The 27,500-nt window shown below is 39.0% G+C and overlaps 1 protein-coding gene across 2 annotated transcripts in view; it reads left to right on the top strand.

Annotated features, from left to right (window-relative positions):
* Positions 1-27,500, top strand: part of EPS15L1 (epidermal growth factor receptor pathway substrate 15 like 1) — a 3,892,050-nt gene that overhangs the window by 2,476,069 nt on the left and 1,388,481 nt on the right. The gene's annotated exons all lie outside the window — the stretch shown is intronic.

Here is a 27,500-nt window from a genome sequence, read left to right as displayed (position 1 = left end):
AGTGTTCATAAGAAACAGCTAGTGAATGGGATAAAATGAAAAGGGAGTTCAAAACATGGATGTACCAGAAGGTGTAAGTGCAAAGAACTTAGACAAAGAGGAGATGCAGGGTTTGAATTCAGTTTACAATTTCCATATCCCTTACTGGCAAAAGTAGCTTATAAATACCTGGCCTTCAATGTCCTAATTCGTATACAAGACATCATTATTCTTTCAGGAAAAGTTGTCTACGCTTAGAAAGCCCCCCCCCCCCAACTCTCTAACCTATTAACAATCTATGAATCTATGAAGAGAATAAGATACAGGGTAAAAAAATTATAGGAATTATTTGGAGTAGTTGAAAAAGTTTAAAGTATTGTAGCATGAGGGGCCTCTTGCAGACAAAGAAAAGGAGCAACTCCAAAGTGCTAAAAGAGTACTTGGATAATGTACACAAACTTAGAAAAGTTTCTATTTAGTAACTATTTTTGATAACTCTAGAACAACTTCTGAGCACAAAAACTATTAGCATAATGACTGCTGCACCAAAAAGACTTAAACTATAACAAAAAACTAGCCAGAGATCTTATACAGGCATTAGAGATATTTTAGATATGTTATGTACATTTGTATAAAGCAGACAAATGAGGAAACCAAGAAAAGGTACACATAGCAATATTTATGGAAGACTTAATTATGCCAAAATTACAGAAAAATGAAAAGCTACAGGGAAGATAGACTGGAAAAGCAACTGACAAGGTAACAGTAGGAGGGCATATCTAAGGCTCTTAAATATACAATAAAGTCCCAAACATTTAGGATTTTTGTTTGGAAATATTTGCATGTTTATTTTTATACTCCAAGCAGACTTCAAAGAATTCTTCTTCGGGTAGAGAGGTAATGCTGGAGCTGTAATATGGAAGAAAGAGGTAACTGGGTACAAGTTTTATGGAATTATAATGAGTTGGCAGATTTTAAAAATTCCCTAGAGAGTACACTGGAAAATGGCTGTAAGGAAATGATTAGTTTGAGCTGGGACAAAGTATATGAACTGCCTGGACATAATAATGACTTAAGTTTAATTTTACTGGCTATCAAAAAAGCAGTTATTAAAAAATGAATTCAAAATCTAAACAAATTATGAAGTATTGAATATTGCAAAATAGATAAAAGAACTGAATTGGAATCTATAGAAAAAGCGATGAGCGAATTACACAGAAATAAATGGAATTTATGGGAACAATACATGTAGAACAATGCTCAGGAGAAATAGTGAGGTAAAAGGCAGGAACTGAGTAATTTATGTAATGCTGAACTGAATGACAGTTGTACAAAGAAAGAAAACATATGTACTGTATAATGTATGCAAATGAAAAAAGTACTAATATGGTTTTCTTTTCTATTAATCTGTCTGTCTTAAGTGATAATTTAATAAAGATTTTTTTAAAAATGATGACTGTGTCTTTTGTTTGTGTACCTTTGTCATCTTTATCTGTCCTGTTTAACTTTTACTTCCGCTGCTTACCTCTGATTTTGTGCTGCTGAAGAAATTAACTCTTTTCCTTATCATAAGCCTCACTTTTCCTTATTCTCTCAGCTTTATTAACCATAGAAAAGTTAAACTTTTATAGATGCATGCAAGAAATTTTCTGATGTTAACAAATGAAGCTGAGACTTCAGAAAGAATGAAAGAAGGTGTTTACCCAATATTGATCTTGGATGAAAGTCTGTTGTCACTTATGAATATACCTACACAGCATAAGACTTGTGTTAATTCTCACAAGGAGAAATGGCAACTAAGAAAAACCTGTCCAGCATAGGGAAGCCAGGAAAAGTAAATGTTCAATGGGTTATGTCGCACGTGAGAGTGTGAGAGAGAGAGAGAGAGAGAGACTCTGCAAGACAACTGCAATATGATTGGCTCTTGTCTCACACATAAAAAAGACATGGGTACAATTATGGTGGTCATACATTGGGTCATCAGGTGTGCAACTGGAAAAATGAATAAAAACATTTTCTATTTGCAATATTCTTAAGGCAGCAATACAACGAATTTCCATAATTCATACCTTTGCCTCAATCAGTCTCACTAAAAAGATCTCCTCTTAGAACGAACATAAAATGAAATTACAAAAAAAATAAAATTGCATACACGTCAGCACTAGATGCAAATACAATCACAAAAAAAGAGCTTAAGTTAATCCTACCTCTATGTATATTATAAAACCACTTCATTCAAAACTACATTTGAACCCAACATATTCCAAAAACACTCAACATCTACATTCCACTACCTTAATCCCTTATTCCCAATACACTTAATCTGAATCACTCCTTAATCAATTTGAATTTGCAAATGTTTCTTCCCTCAAACAAAACTGCATGGTCGCTCAGAGAACAATAATTACATCTCCAAATTACCCTGAAGTACAGACTACACCCCTATTGTAAGTCAGTGCAAATGAGTGGGTCCATTCACATCATCTCAGGATCACTACCTTAAGCTATCAATTACCTCCCTGATCCTTACATTTGCTTTGTCTAAGGAAGTGCAGTAGTGTAAGGTGTTTACTGTAAAATGCAGTTGTGCAAGATCTTACCATAACAGTAAATGTCCTACTGATCACTGTTGCAGAATTCCAATACTGATGGGTTACCTTGTCTGAGGGAACCTTGTCTGGCCAGCTTACAAAGCTGAAACCTTCCTGATGCACCATACGTCCAGTGTGTGAACTCAGCCCACAGGTGTAGGGTACAAAAGCTGATGTAAGAGAGTGAGATGCTCAGACCATCTACTGCCAGGAAATCCTGGAGGAGCCTGAGTATAATAGCAATAAAAAACTGGTACAGCCAAGAAGAGGGGAGGAAACTGTTTTCTGCCTTAATTCAGAAAGTACAGAGAGGCCACAAGATAGAAAGTACAGTTGCATTAAGTCCTACTTACCTGAAACAGAAGATGTTCAAACGTCACACTGCCTCGCTGTCATATGGTTTTTATGTCCATGACTAAGCACCACCCATCAAAGAAAGCCTAATCCTATCAGTCATTTATTCAGGTTTTTAGTGTTAAGTAGGACACACCAAGAAGGACCAAAGCAAGAATTGTTTGAAATCAACCAATCTGTAGCCATAAAACACCAACAAAAATAACTAAAGCCAAACAACAACATAAAACAGTTGGATACCACAGAACTATATACAAATGAGGGAGATGGTGGGTACTTCCACTGAGTATGAAATTCAAATATTTCTTGTTTCAGGTAAGTAGGACTTGTACAACTGTACTATGTTCATCAATCAGACTGCTTCATTGGAATATAGGTAGATTCCCAAAGTTTACACTACCCGGAAGGAGGAAGGATAAGAAGCACCTGCAGAATGGTCCTCACAAAGCCTGCTCTGGAACTTGAGTAAGAGCTGAGTTGGCAGTGCTTTGTAAATCTACGAACAGTGAACCAGGTTGCTTCTGCTAAAATGTTGCTACAGTCCTCTCCTTTCCAATATACCATCTAAAAGAATGTGGATCTGGCAGAATATGCCTTAACCTTGCCTGGATTACATTTATCATGGTGGGAATAACAAAAAAAAAACAGTAGGGGGCAACCAACAAGCAACTTTTTGCTTAGACAGGTTGACTCTTCTTAGTCACAGAACAGGAAACAAACAGCTATTCACTTTTCCTGAAGGACTTAGTTAAATCAAGGTAGCACCTGAGCTGCCTGTTCACATCCAAGGTATGGAGAATCTTCTCTCCCTTGATTTAGATTTCAGAAAGAAATCTTGGAGACTGATGACTTGACTCGAGATAAATTTAGAAACACCTGACATGAAAGAAACATTAGTATGTAAAACCCTGTCCTTGTGGTAAAGTAAAAATGTAAAGTTGGCCCACCATGAGCGCTTGCAGATGGTTAGAGTAATAACAAAACAGTTTTCAAAGTGATGAATCTCAAATCAGCTTGGAAGATGGTTCACAAGGGGATAATGTCAATTTTTCAAGAATAAAAAGTTGAGATCCCAAGGAGGAGGGGATTTGCTTTGGAGGGGTCACAAGTGCAACAATTATTTCATAAACTGTTTTACCACAGAAAGAGACAAAAGACTGGGATCCATGTGCAGACTAGCTGAGATGGCCACAATATGCACTGTTAATATATGCATAAGATAAGCAGTCATTGAGTAACTCACAAATACTTAAAAATCAGAGGGGAAGACGCCATACCAGGCCATTCTGATATCGGTTATTCAATACCTACAAAACATCTTCTACTTGTCAGCGTAAGATCTTCTAGTTCCAGATTTTCCTGTTTCCTTCAATACCTACTGCACATCCTCATTGAACAAACGTCTAAAAGGTATCAAGATAGAATCATACAGGCTTTCAACAGCAGTTGCTCCAAGTGTGGGTGCACTAGTCACACCTATCATCCAGTGAAAAGATCCAGTGTGTTAGGAAGCTTGTGGTAATTGCCCTTGGCCAATTCCATTAAAAGGGAGAACCAACTCTGCCGAGGAGAAAAGAGGGTCAACCACAATGATCTTTTGTAATTCTTTCTGAATCTTCAGAAGTACCTTGTGTACTGGTGGAAACGCATACAGGAACATTCCCACCCAAGGGAATAAGGATGCTTCTCTCCAAGCATCGCTGGAAGGATGTCCCAAACAGAATTTTTCCAACTGCATGTTTTGAAAGGAGGCAAACATATCTAATTCAAGTATTCTCCACATCTGGACCAAATCATGGTAGACCTGATAAGAGTTTCCACTTTTGAGGGAATGTCTGGGATCTGCTTAGTCTGTCTGCCACTATGTTTTGCACTGATGAGATGTATGAGGCCTGAAGCATCAGAGACTGCTGTAAGGCTAGCACCCAGGCGATCACTGTCATCCAGAAAAGAGGGTATGACCTTGTACTCTCCTTGCTTGTTTAGGTACCATGACTGTGGTACCATCTGTCACCAATAAAAGGGGACCTGGAGACAATAAGTGGCAACAAATTTTTAAGTTTTGAAATGATGCCAACATTTCTTTTAAATCTGTGTTCTTTGTAGCATTTGAAGGACCCCACACACCTTGTACTTGAATTACCATGTACACTGTTCCCCATGCAAAATACGAGTCCATTATGACTGACTGAACTGGGGTCTGCAAGGAGAAGGGTAGGTCTGGATTGAGAGACATCTGATCCCGCCATTACTGTAAGTCTCATTTTGCAAAATTCAGCACTGGTACATGGAACTCCAAGGAAAGCAGGTGCTGGGTCCAACATTTTTTTTCTTTTTTAAGTACCACTGAATCTTTCTCATATGGAGTCTGGCCCATGGCATAGCAAGGAACACCGATGCCATGAAGAATAGAATTTTGACAAACTCTCTTGTGGAGATGGCTTACTATAGAGAAAAATCTTGAAAATGTTCTGAACAGTGAGGACAATGTCTTCTGGTAGAAAGGTCACACTTTTTTCCTCTGTCCATTACTATGTACCCACGGAAGACAATTCTTTGTGAGGGTGTTAGATTTGTAGATTCAATTTCTAGTTCAGAGCAAATGCCATTTGATAAGCATCCATCAAATGTAAAGTCACCATGAAAACAGTGGTCTGGAAAAAGGGGTAAGACCATCTGCATTTTAGGTATGCCAAATCTGACACTAGTCTCTATGACAGCTCAATTTTGTGTATCAAAAAGATTCTGGTGTAAAACTCTTTTCCTTTTTGTAGTGCAGGAACTCCTGCTTGCAACTTGTGAACAAGTAACAGAGAACAGGGGTGTCTGGCCTGGAAGGTCCAGGGGGATTTCCCTGAAGGGAGGACAATTTGCTATCCACTGTCAAGGGCATTTCTCACCAAATTATTTTCAGCACCCACTTGCCTGAGACTATTTGTGGCCAGGTTACTTGGTTGAACAAAACCCGGGTGAAGGTGAAAAGTAGGCAGGACAGGAAGAATTTCTGGGATGCCCTGAGTCTTGGCACATTCTTTAGCAAAGAAAGATTTTTTTTTTTTTTAAAGGAACCCCTTTTATTAGGTCTGTAGGCATTATCCTCTTGCTATTTCCTCTTAGTACCCTGACTCTTGTTAGGCTTGGATTTTTGTCTGTCTGCCCTTTGAAGCCGGATGTCTTGCTAGGGAAGAACCTGGGAGCATGAGACATTCTAGATATCCAGTACATCAATTTACCTCTATTACCCCCATGTAGTTCTGCTGCTATCCAGATTCTTAAACACAAATTCAGAACTTAAAGGAGCATTCAAAATCTCATTTTTTAAATCCTCAGAAAAAGTTTGGTTATGTAACTAAGCAAACCTTTCCAATACAACAGAAGCAAGTTAATTTCAAATAGTGTCTGCACCTTCCAAGACATTCCTCAAAGCATGTTTTGAAAACCGAGTCACATCAGAAACAATCTCATTCACATATCACTACTGTTCAGCAGGCAAAGATGCAGCTAAGTCATCTAAACTGCAAATATATTGTAAAATAAACTTTCACACCAAGCCCTGATAATTCAAAATTCTAAAGACTAAATTACTAGAAAGAGCTAAATTTTCCCGAAATTCTAACCACATGCCAATTTTATCTGGTTGTATAGGGTTAGAAGAAGCCAAGGCTCTCAAGTTAGAGATGGGAGCTGGAGAAACTGCAGCTGAGTCAAGTGACAAAGGAATAAAGAGAGCTGCAAGATCAGAGTGCACATTATTATTTTCTTATCATCTTTTTAGGAACTGGCTCAGTAGTCAAAGGGGTTTTACATATAGCTTTACAGACAACTTCTAAGGCTGGTAACAAACAAGGAACAACCAAAACATTTCACATCTCATCCTCATTAAGATCATAAACTGTCAACTCTAAACCTAGCATCTGTGGAAAGGTGAGCACTTCCTTGGGTTTTTGAACCTGTTAAACTTCAGAAGAATCAGATTGTATGGGCTAAGTGTTTGCTACTGTCTACATCAGTGCCTCCATCAAAATCTGTGGCATTAGGCTGATCTCTAGAAAAGGCAGCTCCATAGTCAAGCTGAATAGGAGCAGAGCCTCAGACATAAGCTGACTGTAAAACACTCACCTAGGGAAACCACATCAGCCTTATACCTGGCAATAACCTGTCATTTGTGAAGTTTCTCTTTCTTCTTATTACAAACTACAATAGAGGCAGGAAAAAATATATCTTGGGATAGATTATTATGTCTGGTAAGTGGTCTCTTACCACAGACCACTCCTGCAACTGAGCACAATATTAAATATCCCTGCAAGATGTGTCTAACCCCTATAATGTACAGGTCTGCTGGCTCACACCATGGTTGTCTGCAGGACAGCTTAAGGCAACAACAGATTCACAAAATGTAGGCTAGGGAATGTTTTTGTTGAGCTCCTTTTTTCAGGTGCAACTAGATTTGATGGGTGTGGGGCAGATGTATCAAGATCCATCAAGTCAGAGAAAAAACACCAGCCAGAATAACACATTGACACTATTAAGGGCTAAGGGCAGTAAAAATGGAAAATATAAATTATGTTCTCGCACAGTATATACGGCTCAACTGTAATGGTTTAAATTTTGCCAAGCCTCATTTTACAATCTACACAGTGTAGAAAACAGCACGCACAATCAAAGTTCCAAGTAAAGTTCTCGTGTCCAAATAGTGACAAAAAAATCAAATATATGCCTTTAAATCAAACAGAAACCCTTTACAATAGCTTAAATAAGCACTCCTTACACAGATTCTCTTTTAAGAAATGAGGGAAATCCCCAGAAAAAATGCAAATAAATTACAATTTTATCGCAAATTAAACAATGAAACTGCTATAGCAGTGTTAAACCAGTAGAAATATCATAAAAATGAAGAACAAATAAAACATTTTCCTATCATTACTTCAAAATGAAAATTGTCTAATCTGTTAGAGAAATATTAAGTGTTCTCATTGCTTTTTTGGTTATGGACAATGTATATAGTTTGTTTTTCTTGTTACTATATGTTAAGTTATTGTGTTATAAAATGAATAAAAATATTTTGGGAAAAAAAACTTCAAATGAAGCAAATAAAGAGAAACAACAGGCATCTTGGCACCATGCCTAGACAGTCCCTAGTATTCTCACAGGAATTAACAGCAGTTGTAAACAGTAATGGCGATATTATAGTTGAGGGCCTCACCAGATGCGCAGTAGCAAGCCCCCCCAAACCCACCCCTCCCTTGATATGTCTTTCATGAATATGCATTCCCTCCGCATGTACAACTGAAGAAAAAGTGCACTGAACTAGTGAGGCCCTCGACTACAATATCGCCAGATAAAAAACTGTCTGTCTACAGTGAATCGTACCTCTCACAACCTCCCATCTCCAAAATGGGAAACACTAGCCCTCAAAATGTGAAACACATAACCAACGGCTGCTTACTTAACCTATCAGTTTACAGTGAATCGTACCTCTCAACTTCCCCATCTCCAAAATGGGAAACGAGATTTTGCAGGACAAACCATAAAACCACCGAAAAGAACCTAACTTACTGTTTTGCCAACATAAAAAAAAACTGTATTAAAATGGCATCTGCTATTGTTTACTCCTGTTCGAATAAGTGAATATTCATAGTGATGTCTTCACACTGACTTCATGAATATTCACCTGGTATTCGGCATGTTAGCTCGAGGGGGCACTACAGCTCGGTAAATACTAATGGTAAAGAAATGGGACAGATATACTGTTTGCCCTGCAAAATCTCGTTTTACCACAAAAATGTCCCAGTCTGGGCAACTAAAAAGGTGGCAAGCCTAAAGTATGGTCGCCGGTTTTCCAACAACATTTAGTTTCCGAACTGCATTAAATTAATGAAACTTACATTATATTTTTTATGAGGGGCAGGGAAAAAATGGGCCGTTTGTGTACATTTCATATTTTCATCTCATGTATGCACGAGCAAATTAAATATGCAGACCGGGTTGTCACTCAATTTGCGACACGCCCACTTCTGCGCAAATCGAACTGGTGAGGCCCTGAACTACAATATCGCCACAGTAATGATATTAAAATAAAAAGTTAACACACACATACACGCACGCACACACACACACACATTACATACATACATATATATATATATATATATATATATATATACACACACACACACACACACACACACACACACACACACACACACACACACACACATACACATACACAATGTTTTAATAAAACAGAAAGAAAACAGAAGTATATAATAATAATAATAATAATAATAATAATAATAATAACAATAACAATAATAATAGGAGTGGAAGTTCCCAAGTTTAGAAGATGTAATCCACCAATGTTGGCTATGGAAAAAATCAATTGTGCAAGTCCTTCAACTGGCACTAGAGACTGTTTGACTCTGTGACAGAGTTAGGCTTCCCCTGATGGAAAAGGCTTAGCCAACCCCGTATAAGAGAGAATCAAAGGAGGGGATTCTGAGCTCTGGAAAGCTGCCAGTGTTTGTGTAGGCACAGAGCCCATGTACCACTAAGCCAGTGTGAATGATGAACACAGGAGAGAGGGATTCAATCCTGCAACAGTGATCAGCAGGACATCTACTGTTAATTATGTTCTCATTCAACTGTACTATGTTTTTCTTGGATCACTGTTGCAGTACTCCAGTACTGATGAGTAATTACCAAAGCTAGAGGTTAAGGTTGGATGGGTGAGAAAATGGAGAGATGTTTACTGGTCCAAGCAGGACATATCTAGCAAAAGAGGTTGTAGATATGGAGAATGTGCCCACTGTGCAGTGTCTTGATGACTAGGTGGCTGCCTCCAGAATAGATCTGGAGTCAGTGCCTTTAAATGTAGCTCCGGATAAAGAGACTGCTCTGGTGAAATACACCCTCAAGGGTTAGAACAGGGATTTATTAACGGAGGTGTAACAGAAGGTGATGGATTTCAATATACAGATGGAGATATTTGGCTTGTAAACAGCGTTACCCAACTTAACCTCCTGGAAAAAGACAAACCAATGGCCTGTTTTTTTTTCACATTTTTTTCTTGTCTAAGCAGAATTCTTGCACATGCAATCAATGAATGGAAGAGTCAATGTTCTGTGGATTAAGAAAGAAGGTAGGCAAACGGATAGTCTAGCTGAGTGACAGCTCATCTACTACTTTCTGCTTAAAAAAGGGGTTAGCCCTTACGAAGACCCTATCCCTTATGAAAGATAGTAGGGCCATTAGGGCTTGTGGCTAGAAAACATCTGGCAGAGGTAAGACCAACCAGCAGAACCATTTTGCAGGTACAGAATTTTAACAAGGCAGAGGCTAATTGTTCAAAATGTGGTAGGATAAGGTTTTCCCAAAGTTCAGATCTCAGGGAGGCCAAAAAGTCCTCCTAGGTGGTTTCCAGTGAATAACACCTTTTAAAAACTGTTTTGACTTCTATTCTGGGAAGCAAAGGAGGTTTTAAAGGCATGCAGGCAGAAACAGCAAGCAAGTGTACCTTGATGGAGGAACAGGTTAGTCTACTTTGAGTAACTCACAAAAGTAGGATAAAATAATGGGAATACCCACCAAAAAAATGGTCTTGAATCTTCTTGAGATTCCAGATAGAAAATCTTTTCCAATTGGAGAGATGAGACTTTCTAATCATAGGTTTTCTTGCCTCCTGAAGCACATCTTATGAAAATTACTGCATGAAATGGATTAAAACTGTCACCCAAACACTCTGGTTGAGTGGCTGCAGGGTGGGGTGTACCGGGAAGCCTTTTTTCTATGTATGTCCACTTTGTGGGGTAACTTATAGTGATGGTCCTTGGCTAGATGGAGAAGGGGAAACCACTACTGCCTGGGCCAGAATTAAATCAGTAGGAAAACTCTTGATTTGTACCTATGGATCCTCAGGACAACTTCTGGGATTGGGGGAGGCATAGGGAAACTTCCCCCTTTAGTTCAAACACATGGTATCCATTCTCAAGGCCTGGAGACAAGGGGTCCTGGGGCACAACTTGAATTGTCTGTTCTGAGAGAAGGCAAAAAGATCTATTTGATGAATAACCCATCTGTGGACTATGTCGAGGAAGACCTCTCTGTTCAACATTTATTCATGGAGATCTAACACAATTAAACAGCTTACAGGGACAATTTTGATTTTACTGTATTGTCCGATGCTAACAGAGTCAGCCTGCACAGCTGGCAGGACTTGGTGTCCCCCGTTTGCTGATGTATCACACGACCATGGAGCTGTCTGAGAAAAACCTGATAGGGCCTGGGTTTATGACGTGGGTAAACACCTGAAGGGCTTGAATAAGGGCTTTCATTTCCTCCACACTCATGTGTTGTGTTTCCACATCTCTTTCAAGTACCACTGGCCTTGAATCCTTGTGGGCACCATCTAATCACCCCGAGCCAGATCTGATGCATCTGTATGGAAGTCCTAGATGGGTATGGGTAGGTGGAAGGTAGGCCCTTGATTGAGTTGAATTTGATACACCCACCATTTCAACTTCTTCTTTAGAGAAGGCAGGGGAAACATTTAAAGTCCAGTGGGTGACAGTAATAAGACCAAAGGGACTTCAAGTACCACTGCATCTTTCTCATATGTAGTCTGGCGAATGGCACTACCTTAGGATTTCTCTTGCGGAGGTCAAATGTAGAGAAAACGAGGACTGGAATTAGCTGGATAGGACCTTCTCCTGAGGAAGGAACGCTATCAGAGAGGGTCCTCAGTCTGCAACCTAAGGCAAGATGCTTGGGTGGGGTCAGAGAATACTTATTGAGGTTGAGAGTGAAACCTAGTCTTTGCAGACGCAACAGTGTGAAGTGGAAATGTGGCCAAAGACTGGCCTGGGAAGAGGCCCCAGTAAGAAAATCGCCTGGGTAGGGAAACATTTGTATTCACTCGGTTCTGCAAAAGACATTAACTGGTGTGACTTACTTTTTGAATAGCCTGGGAACAGTAAATAACCAAAGGGTAAAGCAGAGAAATGAAGCTACAATGAAAAAACAGAAAACCTGATCAATTTCATGCAGGTGTTTGAAACAGGGATTTGCAGATTAAGTATCCTTCAAGTCTAGGGACACTAGAAAAGCCTATGGAAGGATAAAAACTTGCAAGGACAGCATCTTGAAAATGGCATTTTCAGAAAGGAATCAGGCTGAGACAAATCCAGTACTGGCTGCCAGGTACCCTCATTCATGGGGACAAGTAAGAATCTTGAACAAAAACCTTTTCCTAGGCCTAGGGGTAATACAGGTTCTATAGTCCCTGGGAAAAAAGGTCCTGAATGAAGGGTAGGATGAGGTGAGCCAGAATGGGAGTGGGAGGAAGGATTCCCATTGAAGATGGGAGGTCAGTCCAAAACAATTTTGTAGTTGTGCTGGATGACAGACAAGACACATTTGCCTGGAGTGACGAATTCCCAAGTTGGGATGGATCAAGAGGGTCTTTTGGGCAAAGGATTTTCTGGACTGAGGAGGAAAGGCAAAATATAGAGTCTGGTTTATCTGGATAAAGCAATTTTCCAGGTTTAAATTCTCTGGTAAGTTTCACCTTTATGTCATTTCTTGGTCTGCTTTATGCCCCTATTGGGGGGGGGGGTGGCTTTTGCTCCCTATAGACAAATGAAGAAGGTTTGGAAGCATACCTCTCAACCTCTTAGTGCAAGAAATCTGGAGAAATCCCAACAAACTGGGGGGGGAGGGGTCAAAGGCCCAAAAATAGGGACATATTTTAAATATTGCACTTATAAACTTAGAAAGTAGCTACAGTAACGGCTTGTTTTAACATACATTTTGTGAAGGATTTGAAGTCTGAAACTGAAATGTATGCTATTACTTAGTGAATTCAATCCTCAGATCATTCCAGTCATTTGCCAGAAAACCACAAATTTTTTGAGGTGCAGACCAAACATACGAGACAAAAATCTGGACATGCTGTGAAAATCTGGACAGTTGAGAAATATGCAAGGATAAGTCCATTGATATCTAGGCACTGATATGAGAAAAGTCTGTATGAAATCCTGCACTATTTTTCCCCTTCCCCAGCAGAGTTTTGATAAGTTTGGCTGACAATAGGGTCAATGGCTTGGTTTTAATATTTTCAGGAAGTGACTGAAGATGAAGCCAGGTAAATCTGTGAAAAAAGATACAATGGCTGCAGCCTTAGAGGAAGCCACTGCAGCACTATGACTGCATTTAGTGGAAAAGTTTGGCTACTTGTGTAGTTTGACTGAGCACACACATAGCCTGTACCTTATGTTTAGAATCCTCTGAATTAGCCATAGTTTTATTAAACACCCCTATAATGGAAACGAGCTATTTTTGTTTTCTGAATTTGATACTTTAGGGCCCTGAAGGCCAATGTGGCACAGGTGTATACCTTTTTAATGTACCTCTCAATGACCCTACAGTCTCTATTTGATGGCAACACATTAGCAACAAGTAAAAGTTTAGTGGGTTTATCAATGGAAAGAGAGAAAAGCTTGAAGGGCTGATACAGGATTTTTGTATAGAAACTTCTTGTACTTAGGAACCGTGTAAAACCTATCAGGCTTTTTAGAAGCTGGAGGCTGTAAACCAGGAGAAGTAGAAGTGGATGCAAAAAATCCAGGAAAGCCTCTAAGACTTGGGGAACAGGTGTGGATTAGGAGCCGCTACCTCAAAGCAAATTGCAGCATCTTTAATGTACATGACTTGCCTGCCATTCCCACTCAAAATGCTACCTATTAACAGTGATGTTCTCCCAAATGAAATTTCTTTGACTAGGGAGTCAGGGGACAAGGTGTCTTCAACTTCTGAAACAAAGTGTCCAGGAGAACAGATATGAGATGACTATGCCAAGAGTCCACATCTGAATCAAATTTCACCTCTTTTCTTTCTCAGATGAGGATGTGTGTTGCCCCTTCAGAGGATGGGAGCTTGTGAAGGGGTGGCTAGAAAGGAAGGGGGGCTGAAAAGACAAAATGACCTTGCAAGAACTCAAGCTATTCCTTTTCATAAGACATCTAAGTGGGTGAAGCATGCTTTTTTTTTTTTTTTTTCATTTTCTTAGACAGAATATCCACCCTACTATGGTGCAATGGTTCAGAACCCTGACAGAGCTCGATTAAGGTGCCCGGGTACTTCTTCCCCGACAAGGATATGAGGTATTCCCTTTGAAATGATCATCTTCTCTGTAGCAGCTGCTGTAGCTCATTCTCATTGGATGTATAAGTAACAGACATCATATTTGCCTCCAGTAGTGTTACAGTACAAGGCGCCTGAGAAGGAGTTGGACAAAGCAGATTTCTACTGTACCTCAGTGGGGAAATCTGAATTAGACTGGCAGCTAAAGACTCAGGTCTTGGTTTCTTCATCATCTTTCTCAGTGTGAATATGAAGTTCATGGCCGGGAACTCCATCATCTTGCTTTGCGAGAGGAGCTTTGGAAGTTAGGTCTCTAAATAAGTTTAGTTTGCATGGTTTTATGGACTAATGATTGGCAGACTTTACAGTTTCTATATTTTGCTCAGCCCCTAACAAAACAGATGCTGGAAATGGCAGTCTCTAAAAGGGATCTGCCTGCCAATATCACACTTACTCCTCTTAGCTAACAAGAAAAATAACAAAAACAAAGAAGGTTTCCCAATGAGGTACTTATCTGAATAAATCTAGCCAAAAGGTAACAGCAACTGCAACATGGTGTTCAGACCAGAAAAAGCAAAGATCCTGCGTTTGGACTAGCAGCAACATATTCTGAGGATCTTACACTCATATGACCATGAAATGAGGTCATATGCCAGATATATGGTACATCAGGAAGGTCTTGGATTAGATTTGCAGTTATTCACAAATGTAAAAAAAGGCAATGTCATAAAATGTAGACAGTACATCAACTTAGTGGCAAGTAAAGATAAGCGCAACAGATACATATATATCATGTATAAACACACTACAGTACCAAAAAGCTAGCAATCCTATTAAGGCTCACAACAGAATATTTTACAACAGTGTAACTAATAAAAAAATGTGCTATTCTGTAACAATCTAAAGGAAGGAGTGTTACATTATTGTTACAATGACCTCACCTCAAAGATCTACTGTCATGGCAAGTACCTTACACAAATACACAAGCTTTTCAGGGAGTGTCACTGTTAGTATAATTCAAAACATTTGGGTAGAGCACCTTGGATGCAGAGAAGTAGCAAAATAAATGCCGCAGGACCGCTCCAGTGGTGTATAGAGAATAAAGCCAACTTGTGTTCCATTAGCAGCTCAGGTGACTTATGCAGTAGTAGGGAGGAATGGAAGAGGACACTTACTGGTGATCCTCCTCAAGGGGAGGCATGATCCAAAGAAGGGAGTTTCCCTCAGACGAAACCATAGAGCAAGGGGGTGGGGAAAGAGAAAAGTGAGTAAGGCATATAAAATAAAAAAAAAATCCCACCAGACAGAAGCATAGATGACCAAGCTGCCAAGGCACTTAAGATCCAAAACCGCCCTAAGCAACACCAAAGAAAGTAAGGGGTGGGGGGTCTGGGATAGAAGGATGCTGGGAAATCCAGACTGATGTGGTGAATCATAGGCCAGGCTGGTATAAATGAGGTCCAAGATGAACAAATATATAAATAACTACAAGAGAAATTTCTGATACGTCTTACACCAAACTAATTACTATTATACAAAACTACTGGAGAAAGATGATACAGATGTGTGTGCCTGTAAATATGCATGTAAGAGTATGTGTGTGTACAAATACATACATACATGAACATAAATGCTTCTGACTGTGTGTGTATACATACACATACAAAAAAAAAAAAACATTTATATATATATATATATATATATATATATATATATATATATATATATATATAGATATGTACAGATGTATAAATGTGTGTGTGTATATATATATATATATATATATATATATATATATATATATATATATATATATACATACATAGGTATCTTTCATGCATTTGAAAGTTAACATGTTCGAATCATGAAAATACTGGCAAAAACTATCATAAATGGATAGATCGCAAATTGCTGGTCTTTTCATGTGAGGGACTGAAGTACACTAGGGATTGGGAATTTGCCCATTCTTGCTACTAAAGTAAGCTCTCTGAGTTTGTATACTAGTAGTATTTTCAAAGTAGTATTTTCAAACAGTTACATTCAATTACTTTGTATGATTTTTATTTAGAGGACCTGTAGTACAGCCAGATACATGGGTTCACTGTCTTTCATTGATGTGGCTTGTAACTGACGAGTGAAAAAGCCGGAACAGCTGATTGAAACTTGCCAGGTTTTTTCACTACAGTACAGTGGGGTTCAGAGAACATGCCCTTTCCCCACTTTAATACAATCTTGGAGTTTGTGTAAATAATTAGCAGGGGTGTAAGGGGGGGGTGCAAAGCTACCTTGCAAACCTTGGCTAGTGTTATGTCAAAGTTTTAATGTAAAGATCACAAAAGGAATGTGCTTTATTTTTGCAAAGTTAAGTTGGTTGAATGTTGTACATTTTCAACAGTGTAGTAGTTTAAAATGTCAGCTGTTTTACATTCAATTTAATGATATTTCGATCTACCATACTATAATTATGTGTGCGCGCACACACACACACACACATATATATATATATATATATATATATATATAATACACAGACACACACATACTGTACTAAATGTGTGTAATACTGTCTGTTGGTTCACAACAGTGGGAAGCACACAAGTGACCCAAAGTATGGAAAAATTATATAAGGTTTTATAAATACTGTGTACACAGCAGCGTTTACAGTAAATTATAGTAATATTGTTTTAACTCAAGTATAATTTAATAAACTACCTTGTCTGGGTAGCATACATCAGTGTTTAAGAAAAGTTAAGACCGGTTTGGAGTGAGCAAATATTGTTAATGAATTTTAATGAGCTTTAACAGAGGGCTAAAGAAAGTCCACAGCAGTAGGATATGGGTGGGAGTTCACACTTGTTTAAGGGAAACGTTTTGGCCAAATCAGTAGCTCTTGGAGGAAGCTCTGAGAAAAGCAGAGTAAGATGGTTGGAATTTCCTATACTGAGAACTCTAAATGCAATCCTGTTACCCAAGCTGTTTTCCCAGCACCATGGAACTGTGTTACTCTGTGTAACGACCATAAAATTGTATTTTCTTTGGAAGAACCTGCACTTTAAGTTTGAGAATAGCCTGCCTCCTTTTATAAAGACTGCTGTTTCAGCTGCACTACTTTCCTATAGATACATGTGCGTGCACACACAAACACACACACATAACTTGTACATGCAAGGTAGCAACAATGTACTGGTAAGTATTGCCAAGTGTTAGCTTGGTAAAAAAAATATTTTAACAGTGTTTCAGAAACATGTCATACTTATGAAATGAAATACAGTATAATATAACCCATGCTAGAAAGGCTAGCTAATGTTTATAATACTGTGAGGAAATAAATGTATGGGCATAACATACAATGCATCTAACGAACATTTATAACTCTGAATGGAAAACAAGCTTCTATTCTGTTCAAAGGTCTGGCAAAAAAAAGTATGCTCTATGAAAGAATATCTGTAGATTTTGGTCAAACACTTACTATAGCTCTTAAGAAAAAGACATCTGAAGTATACAGCACTTTGTGCAGCTATCAACATTAACTCTACTTACCAAAAATACTGGTTTCATCAATATCTACTCAACACCAAGGAAACTTTTATAACTGAGCAACAACGATCCTTTAAAACTAAGCTTATATATTAACTTGCACAATCAGAGACACCTAATAAAAGACCAATCGCATTCACAGCAGAACTGTACAGAGCACTAGATATGGCAGTCTCAAGGAGTTGTTAATGCTAATTAGTCCCTTGCTCTGCCGTGGAAATATCACTAGATTCTCTGAATCACATTATCACACTATTTGAGTAGTGAAGAGAAAAAGGTGTTTACGGTCTTTTGATAGCATACACTCACTCACTAAAGTGGAAGAATCAGGACTGCTAGCTTAACGTGAGGTTGAGTAATGTGAAGCTGTGTGTGTGCAGTATTTGTGTGGCAGTGTCAGTTACAGAGTGGTATGACTGATGTAGTCTGGATGTGTGTGTGCTTGAAGTTGCCTGTGCAATTGTGTTGCTCGGGCTACTAGGGTGAACACTGCTGGAGTTAAATTTAACTACACTAGTTCTAAATTCAGAGACATAATGAGTTGATAATGAGATGCTGCTCACGGCAGTCTTGCGTCTCTGAATCACAGACTATTGCTTTTCTGCCACTGTTCACTATGATGTTGCCTTAAAAGAACTGGTGGCAATATTTTTTGTGAACCCAGATTACTTCCAAACATAATTAAATTTTTTAACGCAAAGCAAAAAAAGAAGTTATGTAGTTAATCTTCCATCTGCGTTGTCCATTTTTATTCTTCCTCAGCTGCTGAGTTCGGATCCAATCCTCGGATCTGACACGGCTGTTACTAAAGCTCATGGTAACCAAAAAGCTCTCGAGCGTTTCTCTCATCTATAATGTGCCAACCCCTAACATATCTCAAACCTTGCTGATTTTACCAGAAAAGTATCTGTTAACATGCAACTAACAATAAAGAAATACTTAGAAATGTATGTGCCCTATACAGGAAAATATATCAGGAGATCAATCAAAAGGACAGTGTCCTTGTAAAATCTCATTCCTCCAGAAGTTAATTGAAACAAAGGATGGGGAGGTTGGTGGGCGGGAACTTGAGGAAGAATGAAAATGGACAACATAGATGAAACTTTATAGTAAGTACATAATTTCTGTATCTGATTATGTCAATTTTCATTCTATCCTCAACTGTTGTGACAGAGTCCCCCAGCTACTTAAAACCCCAGGTGGACCCTAAGGAAGGATATTCCTGAGCACAGTAGAACCAAAACATGCTCTACCTCTCAAGGAGAGATCTAATTTGTAATAAGTGATAAGATATGAGGACTTGCCCAAGTTGCTGCTACACAAATGTCATCCATGGAAGTCTTGATAGAAATACTGAATAAGTTGCCATGGACCTAGTTCAATGGGCTCTTGGAGGTTTAGTTAAGGTAAGACCCAATTTGTTTTAGATAAAAGAAATACAGTCAGCATCCATATGGCTAAAGTAACTATTGCAACTGGTTTGCCCAATTTCAAATCTGCAAAGGAGACACACAACTGGCCTGTCTTTCTGATTTCTTTTGTCCTGCGAAGATAAAAATGGAACAGTCTGTGAACATCCAGTAAATGTAACATATATTCACCTTTGTTTGCAAATTTTGGAAAGAATACTGGCAAATTAGTGGAATGATTGATGTTGGATTCTGGCCCCACCTTGGGAAGGAAAGATGCAATGGTTCGTAATGTAATTCTATCCTTATGAAAAATCAGTTATAGCTCCACAATTCACAGACCACACCAACTAGTGTGTATGGTGTTCTTAACGCAAAGTAAGTTTATTTTTCCACAGTGTAACAAAGCGTTTTCGCCAGTCAAAATAGAATAGCTTCTTCAGAGAAACATTAAAACTTTTTAAGTGTTGGCGCTCTTTATACAATACAAAACGGACATGCTCTGTGTAAAATACACGTCATTTCCTTACCGTAAGATTTTTTATACACATACATCCTTTATAAAAATGTCTTAGACATACAAATATAAAAAAGAATTTAAAAAGAAACTGTCCATGTCGGTCCATACAACTCCCTCCATTTAAAAACTAGCTTCATACACCAAAGCTAGAATCTCCTCCCATATCCATAACATTATTTCTTGTACAATATGTAATATGGTCTTAAAGTAAGTGACTGTTACATCAGTCAACCACACTCCTGTACTATTACCTCGTCTTAAATATAAAGGTATGTCCCATAATTTGTAAAATGAAAAACATAAAAATGTATTTATATCATAAATGCAATTAATAAAAAACAAAAAATGCAGTTAATAAAAAACTAGATACATTTTGGGGCAGCAAAATATCCTTAATACATGTCCCTAATGCACCCTCACTCACTGTTGGGCATTGGTGTATCTATCTAAAATCTGTAATATACAAATAATGGCAGAGTAAGAAAAATACCTTAGTAGACTTCAACATTACCATTGTATACCCAATTCACTTCCGTAAAAATGAGTATATACTGTTAGAAAAGTCACTTGTTATGCCCCTGGGTACTATCCAATATTTACCTAGGAATTGAACTATCTAAGGTAACTTTTCAATTTAAGGAGACAAGAGATGTTACAATTTTCGTTTAGACCAGGAGAGTTGAAGGCATTCAATTTTATTTGCCATTCCAACTCCCTGGTTTCCAGTCTAATTGATGTAGGTCCTCCTCTACTACTCTGTGGGATATGGTCAATGGCTGTAAAATAAAATTTGTGTCCTATATGTTGGTCTATATGCTTTGCTAAAGCATTTTCATTATTTTGTTTGCTAATAGCGTACATATGTTGGTAAATCCTCTCCCTAAACTTACGGTCCGTTTTACCAACATAGTACGCAGGACAACTGTCACAAGTAGCAAGATAAACAATAGACCTAGTTTCACAATTTATCTTGTGACCAATCGAATATTTTTTGCCATTGATTCGAAATGAACTCCCTATTTTCACACAGCTACACCAGTTGCAGCGCCCACAAATAAATGTCCCTTTTTGTTTCGAAAAGGGATCAACCTTTTTGTTTCCTTCCAACAGGGTTTTCAAGTTTCTCCCCTTCCTGTACACAATAGTTTGTTTTGTCCCCAATTTTTCTAATAATAATCTGTTACTAGAAACAAAAAAAACAATTTTTGTAGAGAATAGAACTGATTTCTTTCGAATCTATGTTATATGTTGTAATAAAACTACAGGAATAGCTCTGTGTCCCTTCATTAACCTGTGTTAAAGTAGATTCCAGATCCATATTTTTTATCACAGGAGTACATGTGAGCACATTACCACCAGTGCTAATTTGGATGTTTAACAAAGGTGTGTAAAAACCATTCTCTCTCTTATTCCTCACCTCTACTATTAACTCGTTGATTAATACTTCAGGATAGTCTCGATTTTTAAACATGTCATAAAGAAGCTGACATTCAATATTGAATTTGTCTTCAGTGCTACACATCTTTGCTGCTCTAATCAGTTGCCCTTTAATGATAGAGCGTTTCTGTTTATATGGATGTTGGCTAGAATAGTGAAGAAATGAGTTGCAATAAGTTTGTTTCCTATGTATTGAGGAAGTCAGCAACCCATCTTCTAAATTCTTTTCTAGTTTAACATCCAAATAATCCATATTGGATGTAGAAAATTTGTGTGTAAACCTGAAGAATTCAGTAGTGTTATTCATGTAATCAAGAAGTTCCAACGCATCCTGTTCTGAACCCTTAAATATCATAAAGATATCGTCCAGAAATCTTGTGTAGTAGGCTATCTGGTGTGTGTAGTTTGGATTCCCAAGAATGAATCGTTTTTCCCAGTAGGCTACAAAGATATTAGCTACCGACGGGCCACATGGTGAACCCATTGCTATGCCTTGTGTTTGCAAAAAGTATTTTTTATCAAATGTGAAGAAATTAGATGTTAGTATTATATCTAGTAGGTCCGTAACTGTATCGATCTCATTTTTCGGAACCTCTAGACTGGTCAAAAAACTGCCTATCCACTCAATGGCTTCCAAATGAGGTATAGATGTGTAAAGATCCACCACGTCTATAGTAAGAAAATTGCATAGTGGATCTATTTGGAGCTCATTGATGTCAGAAAGGAAGGACCATGAATCTTTACAAATGTAAGGCACTGTTTTTATATACTTGGAAAGGATTTTGTCCACTAGGCATGCACATGGGTAAGTCATAGAAGATCTAGCATCTATGAGTGCTCTCATGGGTGGGTTATGAAGGTCTTTGTGAATCTTTGGAATTCCAAAGATAACAGGGGTCTTAGGTGTAGTGATGTCTATATATTGGTAGGTGTCATTATCAATTTTCCCTGCCAAAAATAGGTCACGAAAATAACCCCTGTTTCTAGAATAGACCATGTTCATCTCATTGACAGAAGCAGGTGTATAAGCTGGACTATCCAAAATACAGGACATTTTTTGGATATAGTCAACATTGTCAAAGATGACCAACCCTCCCCCTTTGTCAGGTTTGAAAACCCTCACTGGTAAGTGGCAAAGTTCATTTAAGAGCACTTTTTGTCCCTTAGAGATATTGTATTTCTGATGCCTAGAACAATTGTTTCTATTGGAATCTAGATATCTAAGATCAAACTCACACACTCTTTCAAAGAGAGACAGGTCGGGGTGTATTGGTGGATTGAATACACTTGACAATTTTAATTTACAACCATCCTGTTGCATAGGGGTTGAAAACAATAATCCTAGGTTTAACTTCCGTGTAAAACATTTCAGATCAATAATAGTGTCTGTCAGATTGAAATGACTGCTAGGTACAAAAGTATTACCAAGAGCCAATAAATCAATTAGCTCTTGTTCTATAGTAAAACTAGAAAAATTGTAGATTTTAAAATCCCCTTTAGTATTGACCAATATTTTAACACTGGTGTCCTGATGAATATCCAAGTGGCTATCACAGTTCAAACTTGATTGTTGTTCCATCGTCTGTTCCTGTAATTCTTCTGGTATTTGTTGTTCCGTTGGCCTAAAAAAACATTTTTGTGGTTTTGTTGGCCTTCCCCCTGGAATCGTTGGCCATTGTTATTGTTATAATTACTGGCCTTGATTCTACTGCTCCGCCGTGGACCCTCAGGAACTTCCAGTTCGTATTCATCCTGAATAGTATCCACTACAGAGTCTACTTGGGGCCCTTGGTCATGCCCGTTGGAATTGCATGATGTGACAGTAGAGGTAACCTCACGTTGTGCATATGCCGTTGTTAATTTAACATAGGCTTTATTTTGTTGGTAAGCTATTCTGTCTCTGGCTAATTTTTTACCCTTGTTGACTTTGAGTTTTACCAGCAACGCATCTATGCTATTAAAAATGCGAGCATAGTCATATTTGTACCTTACAAAGTCAATGTCCATCTTAATCAGTTTATCCAGATCATTGATCTCAACTGTCAACATAGAAATATGTGACGTGTAATGTTTGATCATTAGCTCCAACAATTGAAGACCTTGTTGGTCAAACAGAACTCGCAAATCTGTTAAGAATGAATCATCCGCAAGTAAGCCAGTCGGTGCAAAAGAACTACGTAGTCCCTTTGGAACAATTTTATCTTGTACACATTGGTTCAAATAGCATACTTCCAACTGTAACTTCCTTAGTTTTAACAGTTTTTGATCGAATAATTTAAGTCTACTTACTAAGGTATCCACAGTTGTTACCATATTAACCTCCTGTAGTGCCGGTAGTTCCTGCAAACCTTGTTGTGTAAATGCAAAGGAATCCAAGGCTGTAATCCATTCGCCTAAAGCCGGAACCCCAATAAGCACATTGTATTGACCATTGTTGTCACCCAAGGGATCCGAGGAAGCGGGCGCCATAGAATTGCTGTTATCGGCTGCAGAGTTAACATTCCGTTGACCTGCTGGAATAGAAGAAGTGTCCATATTCCCAGATCCGTTGCTTACACTCATACCGCCAGTATTGTTGTTCCTGCCATTTCCACGGTCAATGTTATCCAACCGTGAATTCAATTGATCAAGTCTTTGTGTGATCACAACTAACAATGCTGCCATATCATTGTTAGAACTGGGTCTTTCTAAATTCGTAGACCCAAAAATGTTCGGACTAGCCGGACTGGATAGTGAACCCGAAGCCATAAATACCGACAAACAAACCAAAGCAAAATATCCAAGCTTTGGTGTATGAAGCTAGTTTTTAAATGGAGGGAGTTGTATGGACCGACATGGACAGTTTCTTTTTAAATTCTTTTTTATATTTGTATGTCTAAGACATTTTTATAAAGGATGTATGTGTATAAAAAATCTTACGGTAAGGAAATGACGTGTATTTTACACAGAGCATGTCCGTTTTGTATTGTATAAAGAGCGCCAACACTTAAAAAGTTTTAATGTTTCTCTGAAGAAGCTATTCTATTTTGACTGGCGAAAACGCTTTGTTACACTGTGGAAAAATAAACTTACTTTGCGTTAAGAACACCGTACACACTAGTTGGTGTGGTCTGTGAATTGTGGAGCTATAACTGCTTTCTTCGGAAGTTTGGATATTTTGCTTTGGTTTGCTTATGAAAAATCAAGTAGGGAGAATTTGATGGCAAGGCTTGAATTTCTGAAACTCTTCTCACCGAGGTAATTGCTACTATCAAAGGGGGAATATATTAAAGCTTGCAATACCAAATTCAGATGCCATGTTGGAGTAGGGTCTTTAAACAGTTGTCCCAAAAATGCTTTGCACAGTTTAGCAGAGACTACTGAAGAACCCTCTAGTCCAATATGAAAATTAGACATTGTGGCTAAATTAACCTTAATGGTAGAAGAGCTTGCCGCCTCTTTGAAAAGTAAAGTTAAAATTCAACTATGTTATGTATCGGAGCTGAGAAAGGATCAGCATGATTTTGTTGTGCCCAGTAAACAAATCTTTTTCATTTACTTGAATAAAGTTTTCATGTCAAGGGTTTATGGGAAAATAAAAAGATATGGTAGACAGGTGAAGAAAGCATAGGTTTGTCAGGCTATTAATAGAATTGGAAAAACCAGGCTGTAAGCTTGAGGTTCAAGATGTCTGGGTTAATCATGCCTGTAGGGTGAGACAGAAGGGCTGGAATCGAATCTAGAATCCAAGGTTGGTAAAGTAGAGGCTATAGGAAGAGGAAACAAACCTGTGAAGTTCAGTAAGGTCCAATGAGGATGACTTTGCTTTTCAACCTGACAGCTTCCTGCAGAAATTTTGGAATTAACGTTACTGGCGAATAGGCATAAGCAGACCAGGATGCTAACCGTGAAGTAGAGCATCCCTCGGTGATTCCCCCTGTGGGGGGATTAGGGTAAAGAAGCTGCTGCATTTGTTGTTTAAGGGAAAAGCAAAAGGATCGCAACAAGGTTGGCCCCATCAATGGAAGACCATTGGTTCTAGGTGAGACTTGTCATAATTTATGGTTATCCCCAGATCAAAACAAATCTGGAGTACTTGATTTCTTGCCGTTTCTAACAGATGCCTGGTCGGAGCAGTAATGAGCCATTCATCCACATACGGAAATATGCAGAATTCCTGCAGTCACAAAGTGACCTGCCACTACTGCCACACATTTGGTAAACACCCTGGGGGCTGTGGTGAGGGCAAAGAGCAGAGCTCTGAACTCGTAATGACTGGCTCCCAGACGGAAGCATAAATAACGTCTGGAATGTCAATTCATTTTACGTGGTAGTATATATCCTTAACGTCTGTTGAGCACACCTAATTGTCCTTCCCCAGAAAAGGGAAAATGGAGTGAACCATGACCATACAGAATTGTGTGTGTCAAACTTGACTTGTTCAAGTAGCTGAGATCCAAAATTGGACGATTTCCCATTTTCTTTGGCACTAAAAATAATCTAGAGTACGTTTTGGATTCTATCTGGTCAAGCAGGACCTTTTGATTGATATTTTTTTCTAGCAGCTTTTGTACTTGCACTGCTTCTCCTTTCCTATGATTGGATGGAATGTCTGAATTTTTTGTAGAGTTTGTGGTGGAAGAGAAAAGGGTATTATATAACCCCTGAAAATAATTCTCTGCACCTAAATGTCTAGCTAGGCTCTCTGGTGCAGGGATAGTTGAACCCTGACTGCCTTCAGAGGTGGACAATCAAGCCACCTTTCAGAAGTGCTGACAGGGTCTGTCAGAGAATGATTCTCAGGAAGCCTGGTTTTGTGTGCCTCCTCTACCATGGGGGTGGCATCGATCATGAGAATTATCACCTGTGCACCTAGAAGAACTTTCTCCACATATGTCCTGGAAAGAACCCTGGGACATCCTGAAACGCATCTTCCAACCACCTCGATGATTCCTAGAAAAGGATCTTTGAGGGGGTTGAAAAACACAAACCCACTGCAGAGAGGATCTTTCCATCCTTCTCACACCTGAATAATGTATCCTTCACTTTGAGGTAAAGGTGTGCCGTCAAAAGGTGCACTGATGAACAAAGACTTGAAAGTCTCCACAAAATCACACAAGTGCATCCAAGCATGCCTCCTAATACGTATGCCTGAACCCACTGCTCTTGAGGTGCCTTTGGCTGCACACAAAATGAGCCTCTTGGATGAACTGAGATAGAATGGAGCATAGCTAGTCACAAACAATTCAGCCCCAACAGAAATGGTCCCTGAAAGGGAAACAAAGTACTTTGATCAAATCCCTTTGCAGACTAGAAAAATATGCCAGACAGTTCGGCAACACAATGGCAAACGTCAATGAACCGTAGAGACACTTCCGAAATCTGTCCACTGCCCTAGACTCTCTTTTAGGGGGATAAACAGGGGACTCTGTTTAGCAAGTTCCTTTTTGGGAGCTGCCACCACGACCATGGCAGGCATGGGCACCACCACTTTAGCCCAAAATTATTTCCCTGCAGATGGAGCTAGAATCCTATCTGGCCTTTTGGGAATTAGTTCCACTGTATCAAGCTCTTTCCACAATAATACTTCAACACCAAATCAATGAACTCTTCGTTGGATGGAGTAACCCAGGAAGTAGATGGGCCAGCTACAATATACTCCAGAAAAAATGACTCCCCTGGTGAAGGGTTGCTAGGGGTCCAAACACCTCTATGTTTTAGGATCTCAAAGATGTCTCCAAATGAGATGTCTTCTGGAGGTGATCGTGGGGGACCCTCAACTCTCACTGAAGTCCGTATACTCAGTGACGGACTCTAATGAAAAGTACAATTGCCTCCTCTTCCACTTTCTCTTCTTAAGGACTTCCTCCATGGGATGTTATGGGGAAGTGTGAAAGAAATTAAAAGACCCTGATGGGTAGATGAGAGGTCTCAAGCTGGCTGTCCCTGTGTAGCGGAATGAGGAAGATCGAAGCGCAGAGACATCTAAGGTCTGGTGTCAAAATCTGAGGGGAATGGCACTGTCAATTCTGTCAAAGCAGAAAACACCCTCTTCACAACCTCAAAGGGAGACAGCCCTGGGGAAACAGAAGACCTCAGTGCTGAGAAGGCAGGCTTCTGGACAATAGTCACCACCTCCACAAAAGCAATTTCCCTGAGGAGGAAGTTGTAGCCAAGCTGCCCAATGCTGAAGCACCAAGCCTCATAGACTTTCAGAGTCGATCCCAGTATATCAGATCCGACAAGGAATCTTTGGATCCGACAGACCTCCGAATCTTAAGATGTCAGAGCTGTGGCACTCAGAATTAGCTTCAGATCTGAAGATAGGACCATCTTCGGAAACAAGCCAGACAGACCCGGAAGACTCAGATCCAGGGACTCAGAAGTATGAAGTGGTGGTTTGGTTGAAGGATGGGCCTCATGACTCAAAGTCGGAGGAGCCCGTAACACACAGATCTGGATCCGCACCAAGAGAAAGTTCCTCATCATCTTATCCACATCTTCTTTAGTCAAACTCCTGGAGGATCGAGACAAGGCCAGAGAAGGTGATTTAGCATG

Source organism: Protopterus annectens, chromosome 13.part0 (assembly GCF_019279795.1).
Source record: "Protopterus annectens isolate FY-2018-M chromosome 13.part0, PAN1.0, whole genome shotgun sequence".
Taxonomy (NCBI): Eukaryota; Metazoa; Chordata; order Ceratodontiformes; family Protopteridae; genus Protopterus; species Protopterus annectens.
This window is presented reverse-complemented; position numbering and strand designations above follow the sequence as displayed.